Raw genomic sequence first — 12,746 nt, 5'->3', positions numbered from 1 at the left:
TGGTTTTCTGCTCTGTTGCTTGTGATTTGGTACGGAGTTGGAGGTGGCAGGGCAGTGCCTGTTTAGAGTGTAAAGCACACAGATGCCTCGGATTTTATTCCTTGCTCTGGAGCAACTTGTTTTCTCTGGTGCTGGCAGCTGCTGCAGCTCGGAACACAGGTTTTGGGAAAGGTCCCAGGGGCAGGGACCTGAGGGGGAACACCATGGCCACAGTGTGGAAATGTTTTCCATGGTGCTGCAGTCGGTCACAGGAGACCAACGTGAGGCTGAAGCTCTCACTGCTTCTCTGGAGGTTTAGAATGAAAAAAAATCTCTCCCCAAGAAGAAGGAAGCAGAGCAGGGCAGCGTTTGGGAATTCCTGCGAGCAGCCCTGGATCCCCACTGCAGCCAGGCGTAAATAAGCCTTTATTCTCTTCAGTCTCCCACCCCTTTAATTACCTGCGGGGTTCTGCACGGTGACTCATTTCCAAACCAGGGTGGCTCCTTGCAGAGCAGCCAGATGTGGAACTCCCTGCTGTGTCACTCCCCCTTCGCCTTGCAGATCCGTTCCTTCTCCCTCGGTGCCACCTCCGAGGCTGCTGTGGGGAGTCCCTGCAGAGCCCAGGGCACTGCTGGAGCTGCACAGCGGGAACAGAGCCCAGGAGGGTGTCACAGTGCTGGGGCAGCTGGGCAGGGCTGGTGGCACCGTGGTGGGCAGTGAGGAGCTGCTCACTCAGACCCTTCCCTCCAGGTGCACGGCCCCAAGGTGGCTATTGGACTGATGTGTGCCTCAGGGGGGATTTCTCATCATGGTTACTGGGGTTTATTCTTCAGTACTAATTATTTATTTGTCTTAAAAAGGCATTTGGAAAGGAACCAGGCCTCCAGTGGGACAGAGACCACGAAAGCACTCAGAAAGCAGGAGCCTGTCACCCCAGGCAGGCTGTGGGACTGTGGCCATGCCACAACAGGGGGTGCTTGTGGGGATGGAGGGTGCTGAAATTCCAGCCTGTCCCCCACTGGTGGCCCAGCCAAGGGCAGCTGCCAGCTGGGCCTTGGGGACCAGCCCGGCCCCAAGGGCTCTGTGATCAGCTTCACTTCCCTCCAGCAGGAGCCAAGCACAACCTGCCACTCATGCCAAGGTATCTTTGGCACAGGGATGTGGGTAGAAAAACCCACAGGAGTGTCAAAGCCATGGACAGTCTCCAAAGTGAGAGCAGTGTTTGACGGGGGAGAATATGCTTTGGAAAATTGACTTGATCCTTGTTTGGAAGCAGCTCTGAGGAGCACACGGAGCCCTCCGCAGACACACACATGCTGCCTTGAGGATCTCTGCACAAAGCAAAGCACTGGAAACATGTTGTCATCCACCTCCTCCCTCTCATTCCTGGCAACTGAATAAATATCCAAGGAGCTGCTTATATCCAAGCTCAGGAAAGCAGCCACCCAGCCCGGCACCACGGCAGGGACCCCTGCAGTGCTTGGTCCTGCTGGAGTCGGGGTTTCCATCTCCTGCTTCCCTTCAAAGAGGACACTGCCCTTCTTGTCTGCTGGAGAGGGGCTGGATTACAGGAGGCTGCCACGGGTGAGCTCCACACTTATCTGGATCATTCACCACTTGCCAGGAGTGCTGCTCTCCTCTCCCATAGCTAACGCCAAGAGCCAAGGACTAGACATGGCACAGCTCGTGTTGTTTTAGCATCCCTCTTCTTTAAAAAAAAAGTAATTAAAAAAAAAAAAAAAAAAAGAAAAAGAAAAAAGAAAATCTGGACAACTTCCCAGATTGTACATCTGTCCGTATAATTTACACCACGAGGATGAGGAAGTGAGGAGGGCTGTAAACTCTTTCCATCTGTGCAATGTGTGTGATGATTTTTCCATTCCTTCCTCGCCTCCCCCACCGAAGCCCCAGGCTGGAGTGGCTTTGCCAGCAGCGGGCAGCCCGTGGTGCCAGGGCCAGCTCCGTGCTGTGGGTCTGGCTGCCAGACCTGGGCCCCCCTCGCCCCTGCCCTGGCTCCTCCCGTGCCTTGGGAGAGCCCAGCCACCTGCCAGGAAATGGCACTCACTGAACATTTTCCCTTAGAACTGTTTTGACTGAAAAGGGTGGGGTTTTTATGACAATTGAGTTCACAGAATCATGGAATCATTAAGGCTTGAAAAGACTTCCAAGAGCATCAAGCCCAACCTTCAACTGAGTACCCCCATGCCTACTAAACCATATCCCAAAGTGCCTGTCCACTCTTTTTTTTTAACATTTCCAGGGATGAGAGCTCCATCACTTCCCTGGGCAGTCTGCTCCAGTGTTTGACCACCCTCTCAATAAAGGAATTTTTTCTAATAGCAAACTGACTTCCCTGCAAAAAAATTCCAACTCCTGGTTGGACCTCAGATGGGTCATCATCAGGAAGCCTCATCAGTCCACTGAGGTTGGGAAATGACTCCTGAGCTCAGGTTTCCAACTGCTTGCTGGTACAAAGGTTTTTGTTCTCAGGTGGGCTGGATTTCTCAGGGGAAATCCCCGTGCTCCTGGCAGGGGAATGTGGCTCATGGGCCTCGGTGCTGCTCAGCTGCAGCTCTGCAGCTCCATCAGCAAGAGATGAATGAAGGAGCAGGATGGTGCCACCTCCCAGCGCCCACTCACTCCCTGGCACACCAACAGCAGCTGAATTTCTTTCACATTTCTGGTGAATCACTCCTGGGTGTGCGGGTGGGTTTCTCTGGAACCAGCACTGCAGCCCTGGTGAGCACAGCCCCGAGCCCCAGCCTGTGCTGGGACACCCTGGGGCCACCAGCACCCACAGAACCCCCTGACACCACTGCCATACTCAGGCCACTCGTGCCAGGGGTGTGACAAGGAGGTGGCAGGCCTCACTGGGGGTGGCCCTGTCCCTGTGCCTTGTCCCCATCCCACTGCCCAGCACAGGCCATGTGTGGGCTGCAAGAACAGCTGCAAAAATAACCCCCAGTGATGCCATCTGTGCCTTTCCCTGGGCGCTGCATCCCTCCTTTTCCAGGAGGAGCAGAAAGAGGGCTCTGTTCCCGCTTCCAGGAAAAGGCTGGTGCCTTCCATCTCGGGAGCACGGCTCCCCTGGCACCGCATCCCTGGGCTGCAGGGAGCAGACAAACAATATTTATCCTTCCAGGTGCTCTCCAGCGAGCCCTCCCTAACCCCTTCCCCTCCGGTGGCTGCCCATCCACGGGCAGGGATTGCCCCACGCCTGTCGCTGGCAGCAGAGCGGCACCGACGTGGTTAATAAACATTAACAAACTTTCTGGGTAGGCACCAGGCAGGCGCTTCCTCCGGCTTGACATTCAATTCCGATTGGTGTGACTCATTAGCTATTTATTTATTTAAAGCCACGGAGCTATTTGCAATATTTTTAAGCAGCAAACACAGTGTGTGGGCAGGGAGCTGTTCTGCCTAAATGTTCGGCTCGGTGACACTGATGATAACTTATCAGAATAAATAAGGAATCTTCCAATCATGGGCTTTTCACCGAGGGAGTGTTTAGTGTGAGCTGCGGCAGAAAGTCATAATGTTTCCTTCTCAGAAACTTTTTACCAGTCTGCGTGTTACATCCAGGTTATATCCCTGTGTGGGCAGCTGCCTGCGTGCTCTCAAGCCCCAATTAAAAATGGAATACATCATCCCTCAGCTCCTCTCCCCAAAACCCTCACAGCTCCACCAGGTCCCTCCTGGAGCAACTGCTTTGGGGGTCTGGGCTGGGAATAGGGGCAGGAAAGGTTTGGGCAGTGCTGGGTTGGTGAGGGGGGTGCAGGGAGCTCACATGGTCGTGCTTCGAGAACAAACTTTTGCATAATTATAATTTGGACTCTTCCTTCTGTTTTCCTGCCAGCAGCAATCTCCTGAGCTCCCATCCCAACCCAGTGGGCCTGGGGGTGTGCAGAGGCTCAGATCAGGAACCTGAAAAAGCAAACACTTCACATCCCCCCATGTTTTCAAGTTATCTCATTTTTATATAACCAGCTTGGTACAAATCCAGGGAAAAAAAATTGTTGCCATTATTTCCAGGGAAAATGGGGCTTTTCTGCCATTTTGAGGTTTAAAATTTCACTTCCTTAAAACAGGAGCCTCTCGAAATCCTGAGAGATGAAGGCCTCCTCCAAAGCCCCAGCAGTAGTACAGTCTATGGAATCTTCCAAAAATCATTTATTTCTTCAGAACACAAGGAATGGGGTTTTTCCATGGCCCTGTCATGCTGAGAGTGTCACTGTGATTGTCACTGTGAGTGCCACTGGTGCTGTGCCTGCTCCTGGGGCAGCTCCGTCAGAGAGGAGGGCAGGTCCCAAAGTGTCCACCATGGATTATTAGCAATCAGTTTATTTTTCACCCCAATTCTCCACATTCTCAGGACTCCTCCCCAGGTCTATTGTCCTCCTTACCACATTCTGGAGCTGGGGCTGGGGCAGGACACAGGCTCAGCCCAGCAGATGTGTCCTTGTGCTGTGGGCACTGCAGTGAGGGCAGAATTCCTCCTGCAGAGCCAGGGCAGGAGTAACCCCTGTGCTGGCTGCCTTCAAAACCGGCTGGATTATTTTGGAGGCAGTTCTGGGGGGTTTAACACGCCCTGACTGCTGCATTTTTTGCATTCTTCTCCCTTTCTTCTCTCACATATTTCCCTCACTGCTGAAACAGAGTTTCTGCAGCTGGGACTGGACCAAGGCAGGGGCTTGACAACACACCATGACATGACTGATGCTACAAGTGACGGGCAGGGGATCTGCCAGGAGCTGCAGGAGTGGTGCTGGAGTTTGGAACATGCGGATGGGGGGGTTGTCATGAACTCTGCCCACTACCCCCATAATTCCAGTGAGGCCCTGGCACAGGGTGCTCGGAGAAGCTGTGGCTGCCCCATCCCTGGAAGTGTCCAAGGCCTGGTTGGACAGGGCTTGGAGCAGCCTGGGATAGTGGAAGGTGTCCCTGCCCATGGCAGGGTGGGGGGAACTGGGTGGTCTTTAATGTCTCTTCCAACCCAGTCCAGTCTGTTATTCTCTGATTCTCTGTTAACAATTCCAAAAACTCCCTCCTGCCACAGTGCTTAGTACAAAACTCAACTGTTTTTATCTACAGACTCTGGTTAACAAAAAGAAGGGGCTGGATGCCTGGCAGAGTGACTCCCTTTGTGAGCTCCTGCCTGCTGCACCAGTCACATCACGTTACACTGTGCTTTCAAACACACCATGACACGACTGATGCCATGAGTGACGGGCAGGGGATCTGCCAGGAGACACGAGGAATCCGATTTTTTGAGTAGCATTTTTACAGAAACAACCACCATGCCCTTTTAACTTGTATTTATGGATACCTAAATCAGGCCTGCCCACACTTTTGCAAGTCCTGGGATCAGCTGGTTGCAGTACCTGCAGGGGGATGAGCCATAGGGGCAGAGGAGGAGGGGAAGTGCCACAGCAGGTGGTGGTGAGTCAATGTTCCTGCAGAGCCCACAGTGGGCACCCAGGCTTGAACAATTCATGGCATTTTTCAGAATTTCAGAGTCATTCAGGTTGGAAAAGACTTCCAAGACCATCGAGTCCAACCTGTGCTCAGTCTCCACCTTGTCACCCAGCCCAGAGCACTGAGGGCCACATCCAAGCATTTCTTGGACACCTCCAGGGATGGGGACTCCAAACCTCCCTGGGCAGTTCCAAGCCCTGAGCACTCTTTCCATGAGGAAATTCCTCCTGGTGTCCTCCTGAGCCTCCCCTGGCACAGTTTGATGCAGTTTCCTCTCCTCCTGTTCCTGTTCCCTGGGAGCAGATCCTGACTCCCCCTTGGCTGTGCCCTCCTATCAGGGAGTTTTGGAGAACCAGAAGGACACCCCTGACCCTCCTCTTCTCCAGGCTGAGCCCCTCCAGATCCCTCAGCCATGCCTCACACTACTCACATTTGGGCTTTTTGGGTTGAGTATAAAGTACTGGAAAAGCTGTTCCTGGTGAGATTCTGGGATTCTGGCGCCAGCTCAGACACTTCTCACTGTGACCTGCCAGCACAGTGTCCCCCAGCAGCCACGAGCCAAGGTCCCACCATGGCTGGGGACAGCAGAACCCCTTTGCTGGGGCTTCTGCAGCTCTTTGCACCACTTGCTCTTCTCCCAGCCCCCTCTTCCTCTTGATTAGCAGCTAAAAATCACGGCAGTGTCTGGTAGGACAAAGCCACTGACAGCAAAGGGAATATTAGGGTCAAGCTTTATTAAGAAAGAAGCTATTGAAATGACATCCTCCAACATATTGCTATTAGGGCCTTGAAGAGTCTTTGCCTCATTAATGTAAAAGGGAGGTGGCAATCTTCCTGATCAACAGTGGCAATTTATTCTAAAGTGTCCATTTTCTGGATGTCAGAGGAAGACTTTTATTTATAATCTTATTTTCAATTTCCACAAAGAACACTTCACTCACGCTCTGGGCAGGTTTTTTGTTTTTTTCTTTTTTTAGACAATAACGATTATAAAACGGTGCTCTGCCCCCCCCCCCTCCCCAAAATCCCCCTTGTAGTAGTGTTGACATATGGAAATGAATCAAAATGTAATAGGCATAATTACCAGCATTGTGTGCAGGCTGCAATTAGTGTCTCTTCAAAGCAGACTTGTAATCAAAAGACACCAATAGACAAGGGGAAGGACCAGGCGGCCGCTCCTGGGATGAGCCAGGGCTGGGAGGAAGTTTCCCACCTCTGGGAGAGCAGTGGATCTCTGTCCAGGGTGAGGATGATGGGTCGGTGGTCCCAGGGGTCACCAGCCGCCCTTGACACCCCTCAGGTGTCAGAGCTGGTTGGGGTGTCCAGGGAGGCTGTGGCAGCCCCATCCCTGGCCAGGGTTTGGAACAACCTGGTGCAGTGGGAGCTGTCCCTGCCCGTGGCAGGGAGTGGAACAAGATGAGATTTAAGGTCCCTTCTGACGCAGATCATTCCGTGATTTTCAAAATTTGTTTGATGAGTCAAAAGAAAATATGAAAATAGTATTGAGAAAGAAAAAATTGCATTCTGCACCAGCAGTTGCTCTGCTCACCTCAGAACTGGCTTATAAGAACTTTTGATTTCAAAAGTCAAAATGATGGTCAAAATGGTTAAAAAAAATTTTTTTTTGCATGTTTTGTGAACTGGAGAATGTTTCATTTACCCAGCTCTGAACATGAGACACAATCTGAATGTGAGGAAACACTATTACCTGTATCCCTCAAACCCCATTACCTGTGTCCCTCCAAACCCCAGTTAAGGTGTTGGGTCCAAGCACAGCAGGTTGACAGTTGTGCAATTCAATTTCTACCTGTCAGAAATGTATCAATCTGAAACTATTTTTGCAGGAACATTTCTATGTTAATAAACTTTTGCTTTGAAATAACACCTCCCCCACCTTTTAATAGGGTAAAATCATTATCTGGGGCCTCACTGGAAGTGGCTGCTGGGGCTTCATTTTCAAATTCATCTTGTTCCTTAATAGTTTCTCAAAATCAAAGTCAGAATAAAATATTTTATTGCCATTTTTCAGCCAACTGCTTTTATTGACCCGAACACACTGGGTTGTTTTTTTTTTTTTTTTTGTTTCCAGAGAGGTGTTGAGAAGAATTGTTCAGACCTGAAGAACAAGAAAAGTCTGGGATTTCCTTTGGAGTTCCCTGGTTCTGCCAGGAGCCCTCCCACAGCAGCTGCTCCTTGAGGCTGTGACAGAGCCCTGTGGGTTGTGCTGGCGGTGACAGTGACACCAGCAGGGCCTGGGAGAGCCCCAGGGCCAGGACTTCAGTCTGGGCAAATATTCTGGGAGTTGTTGCTCCAGCTGGAGTTCTGACAGGATGCCAGGGCAGGACCAGCACCTGCAAAGGGTCTGTGCCTGCCAGGCACTGCCCAGGAGAGGGGCAGGAGGCACCTGGCACCTTCCAGGCACTGCAGGGGCCGATTTTGGGGTGCAGGGTTACACCAGCCCTGCCTGGTCCTGCTGCCACTCTTGGGGTGCTCAGGGCAGAGCACACCCACCAGCACCAGCTCCTCAGGGAGGAGGAGAGGGGGACATTGGGGCCAGGAGCTGCTTTGTCAGTGCTGCAGGAGAGCCCCTGCTCCCAGGGAATGCTGCTCCAAGAGGAGAGGCTTCTCCCAAGTCAGCAGGGAGATGCTGGTGTCAGCCAGGGAAGGATCAGGCCTGTCACCAGCGGGTCTGTGTAGGAGGACTTATATTTGTTTGCAGGAGCCAGATGGTTAAAGAAGAGAGTGACATAATTTCAAGAGCTGGAGCCATGAAGAGAGGGGGAGAGAAAGTCACAGGGGGAAGCGAGACCCCAGGGGCCCCCCAGCTATGGGGTGTGCTGGCACTTCAGCTCTGCTTCCTGCAGGGATCCCTCCTGGGCTTCTTTGGGAATCACTCCCACATTTAGACATGTTTCCTCCTCGCCTGTGGATACACAGGGAGGCTGAACTGCGAGTGGTACTAATGCTGGAGAAGTTATGAGGGCAGAAGTGGTGGGCACGACCTTGTCATCATCGTGAAGTTCATGATCTTAAGTAGCTCTCCATTTATTAATGGAGGAGCCATTTATTAACCTGCTCAATTCAGTTGTGCTGGCATAAATCTGAAACAACCCTGTGGAGTGTGGATTTATCCCGGCATGACCGAGGGAGAGCCTGGCTGGTGTCTCTGTCCGTGGCTGTGCAGGTGGCAGGACAGGATGGCTCCCAGGACAGGATGGCTCACAGGACAGGTGATTCCCAACTCTTTTAGGGGCTGGGGAGGAAATTTCAGATCTCAGTAACAAAATTAGGCTTAAAACAGCAGCTCAGTTCCCACAAATATCCAGGAAAAGGAATGATTCCTGTGTAGAGTGTGTGTGCCAGGGCTGGAGCTCGGCTCATCCTTAGCTGAGGGCAAGGGTGAGGCAGAAGGGATTTGGGGGCATTGGTGTTGCTCATCTCCATCTGGGTGGGGAGGGCTGGTCCCTTGGAATCCTCCCTGCCTGGCTGGAGCTGCCTGGCACCCACAGCCTTGTGGACAGCACTGGGAACCCCACTGGAACAGCCTGTGTACAGCCCTGGAGGAGGGAAAAATAAAACACCAGCTACACAACTCCCCCTGTTCCCCCCAGCCAAAGTCTTGGATCTCCTTCTTCCTGCATGGAAGTGGATTTCAACCAGCAGAACATACCTGTGGTGTTTTATTGTCTCATTCCGTGTTTGGTACAGGCTGCCAAGCAAAGGCAATGCCGAGGATGCTGCGGAGGAGGGAAAAAAAAAAAAAAATTCCCTCTGAAATTTTGACTGTTCCTTTAGGGCTTTGAAGGAGCTGCAGAGGAGACATGAATCTAAATTTAGAATTACATTTTAAGCCTTTTTGAAATATCACAAGGAGCAAGGGTCCGCTATCCTACCATCGGAACGGGGCACAACCTCCTCTTTAAGCGCTCACAAACCCCACCCCGCGACTCGTGGCTTCCTGCTGCCTGCCCTTATCTTCCCTTATCTGCTGCCGTGTGCGGAGGCTGCTCCGTCTCGGCGGGCCGTGGCTCCTTTCAGAGCCTGGGGAGCAGGGCTCGCTATTCCCGTCACGCCCGGGTCTCCCGGCCCGGCTCTTATCGGCAGCCGCACCTGGAGCGCCGGGGGATGCCCCGCTGCCGCTGTGCCTCGTCCAGAGCCATCCCCGGCGAGCCGCCACCTGGAGGGGCTCCTTCTTCCCCCTTCCTGAGAAAATAAGAGAGCTCAGCGTGCTGCAGCTGAAAAGACCTCGGGAAACCCTGCGGGAAAACCTCTTTGAAGATGTTGTATGGGCGCAGTGAAGACTTTTGTGGAGCGTTTGTGTCCGGGTTCGGGGAAAAGATGAGGTGCCCGCGGGAGGAGTGAACTCCAGCAGGAACTCCAGCACTCCCTGAGTGCCGGGATCCCACAGCTCTGCTCTGCATGTGCCAGCAGTGCCACCTGAGTGCCAGGACCCCAAACTTCTGCTCTGCATGTGCCAGCAGTGCCACCTGAGTGCCAGGACCCCAAACTTCTGCTCTGCATGTGCCAGCAGTGCCACCTGAGTGCCAGGACCCCAAACTTCTGCTCAGCATGTGCCAGCAGTGCCACCTGAGTGCCAGGACCTCACACCTCTGCTCAGCCACCTGTGGGTACCTGGATTTTTTTGCCATCCTGCAGCTCTGTGGAAAACGTCAGGGTGTTGGTGTCGTGGTGAAATCACCCTGTATTGGTGTAATTAGCAGTGCTGTCATTTCAGTGTCCTGCAGAAACGCACCTGAGGAGTGGAGCTGGGCTCTGAGTGACACCAGAGGACAAACACAATCTCCTCCTGCACCGAGGTCATGATCCACCACAGAAGAAGAGATGTGCTCGTCTGTGACAGCCAGTGATATCACATGTAAGAAGTGCTTTTTGGGGGGATCAGTGGGGCTTCTGAGCACAGAAACACTCCTCCCCCAGCACGCCCACACACTCCTGTGCCTGCACACAGGGATGCACACACGTGCACACACACACACACACATATGGACACACAGAGATTCCCCCTCCCAGCTCCCTGTCCTGCCTCTCCCAGGCCGTGCTGGGGTGTGTGGGGAAGGGAGGAAGGAAGGAGTGGGCACTCGAGCCCTGCCAGGCGCCCACGCACGCCCACGGCCCATATGGCTCCTGCTCACAGCCTGTGGCTGAACTCGCCTGGGAAGCGCTTTGTTCCTCAGACCATGGTGGGGAATGGATCTCTGCCCATGCTTGGGTTTAGCAGCTTTTCCCTCCTGGCTGTGCCTTCTAGATCTCTGCTGCAAACTGTCGTTGAAAGGAGACTGTGAAGTGTTGCTGTGGCCCCTGCCCTGGCACTGATCCTTCCTGCTCCAGGAAATCCCCAATAATCCATGCCACCTTTGACACTTTGCACCGGTTTGTAGGTAAAATACTCCAAGACCCTCAGAAATCACTTTCTACAGTCAGCAGAGACTGACACAAGAAGTTCTTCCCTCCCTCCTCAGTTCCTGGCACTGGACATTGCCACACCAGGCAGTAGGGACTGGTCAGCACAGAGTCCACCCAGAAGAAGGTCCCAGCCCAACCCCATCTCCTGCAGCCCAGGATTCTGGTTGCGTTTAGGATTCAGTTCCCCAGCCAGCCCATGCCCCACCATCAGGCTTTTCCCTTTCTTCTCCCTTCTCTCACATTTTTACTTTCAAGTAAAAGACAGTGTTTCCTCTCTCTGGGAAATTGTCATATCAGTCTCCTCCAGGCCAGTGGCAAACACGGCATTTCTGAATTTTCCCCAAGTCTCTTTCTAACATCAAACCTTATATTTTTTTTTCCTGCTTTTCTGTTCATCTGTGTATTTATTCTCAGGTCAAAAGGGATTTTTCTAGACCTAGAAATCTGCCTGAAATCTCAGTCTGTGCGTCTCTACAGACCCGAAGGCTTTGAGGGGAGGATGGGAGCTGAGATAGGAGATGGATCCCCCAGGGGTGGCAGGTCTGGGGTCCCACTGCCCCCCCCTGCCCTGCACAACCACAGAGCTCCCACAGACATTACACTGGGGCAACGTGGGAAGAAATCTAATCCCGTCTTAATTTTCTTAACTAGTATAAATTTCTAAAGAAAAGACATTTGGAAGCGAAATATCAAAATGTGACATTTGGAAAATGTTAAAAAGAACATTGTTACATTATTGAGATACTTTGTTTCAATTTTCTTTGGAATTAAACTTTTGTCAAAATCCTCCTGTCGCCATAGGAGGTCTGTTCCCATATAGCAGCAATTTCCAAAGGGATGGTTTCTGGACTCACAATTTTTGACCATCAGTAGTGAAATGGCCTCAAAAAGGAGGGTAGGAGACGAGTGTGCACCTTGTTGTCCTGGTCCTGGGCAGATGTATCCAGGCTTCAGAATTCTTGCTCTGCCAGTCACATCCTCAGCAGCCCCAACGTGGAAGAACACGCTGCTTTGGGGAAAAAACCAGCTTTTCCAGAAAGATGGATCAGGAATTTGGGCTCCAGGATGCAGCGCAAATCCCATCAACCTCTGAAGGTGTTGCAGTTCCATTCAGTGCTCACAGGGACACTGAGTCTTGCTGGATTTGCTCAACACCACTTGCTAAAGCCAGTGTAAATCTGTGGATTTTACCTCCTCCATTCTGCATTAGAACAGTTTAAGCCATGCTTAAACTCATGGCTGAGTTAACCAGCAGAGAACGAGATAAATTGGGCTCTGTTTAAAGTAATTTCTGTGTCCCACAGCCTGTGCCAGCCCAGCAGCCAATGCTGGCTTCATGGGAGGGCAGGTGGGAACCTCCAGGACCATACTCCAGCCCAGACTTCATCAAATTTAGATATTTTGACTGGAAAACCTGAGCTCCACTTGGACAGCCCCCATGGCAATGAGCCCCATGCACTGGTGTGCAGGGCTGCCTGGTATTATCCATGATGCTCAGAAAATGCTCTCATCCCAATAAGTAAATTGAGTTATTCCTGCATTTACCTTCATTTCAGTGCATGTGGGTCTCAGGGCCAAGCCTTGCCCAGCTCTGGGTCTCCTGTCAATCCCAACTTTTGCAGGGATCACCCCAACAGCTCTGCAGATCCATGTGCACCAGGATTACAGCAACATACTTCACCTAAACTTGATATTTCCTTCCCCCCATCCAGCTGTTGAGTTATTTGTGCAGGTTAATTCATTATTTTGTAGTTGCTGCTGCCTGTCTGCAGCAGGGATGGAAGCAGAGCTGGCAGTGGAGCCGCTCGCACCCAAAGGCAGCTTTGTGCAGTCAGCAAAAAGGCGGCAGAAAATGACTGTTCAATGA

The sequence above is a fragment of the Zosterops lateralis genome, assembly GCF_965231275.1.
Source record: "Zosterops lateralis genome assembly, chromosome: 17".
NCBI classification, from domain to species: Eukaryota; Metazoa; Chordata; class Aves; order Passeriformes; family Zosteropidae; genus Zosterops; species Zosterops lateralis.
The sequence above is the reverse complement of the archived record's forward strand: the minus strand, read 5'-3'. Positions refer to the sequence as shown.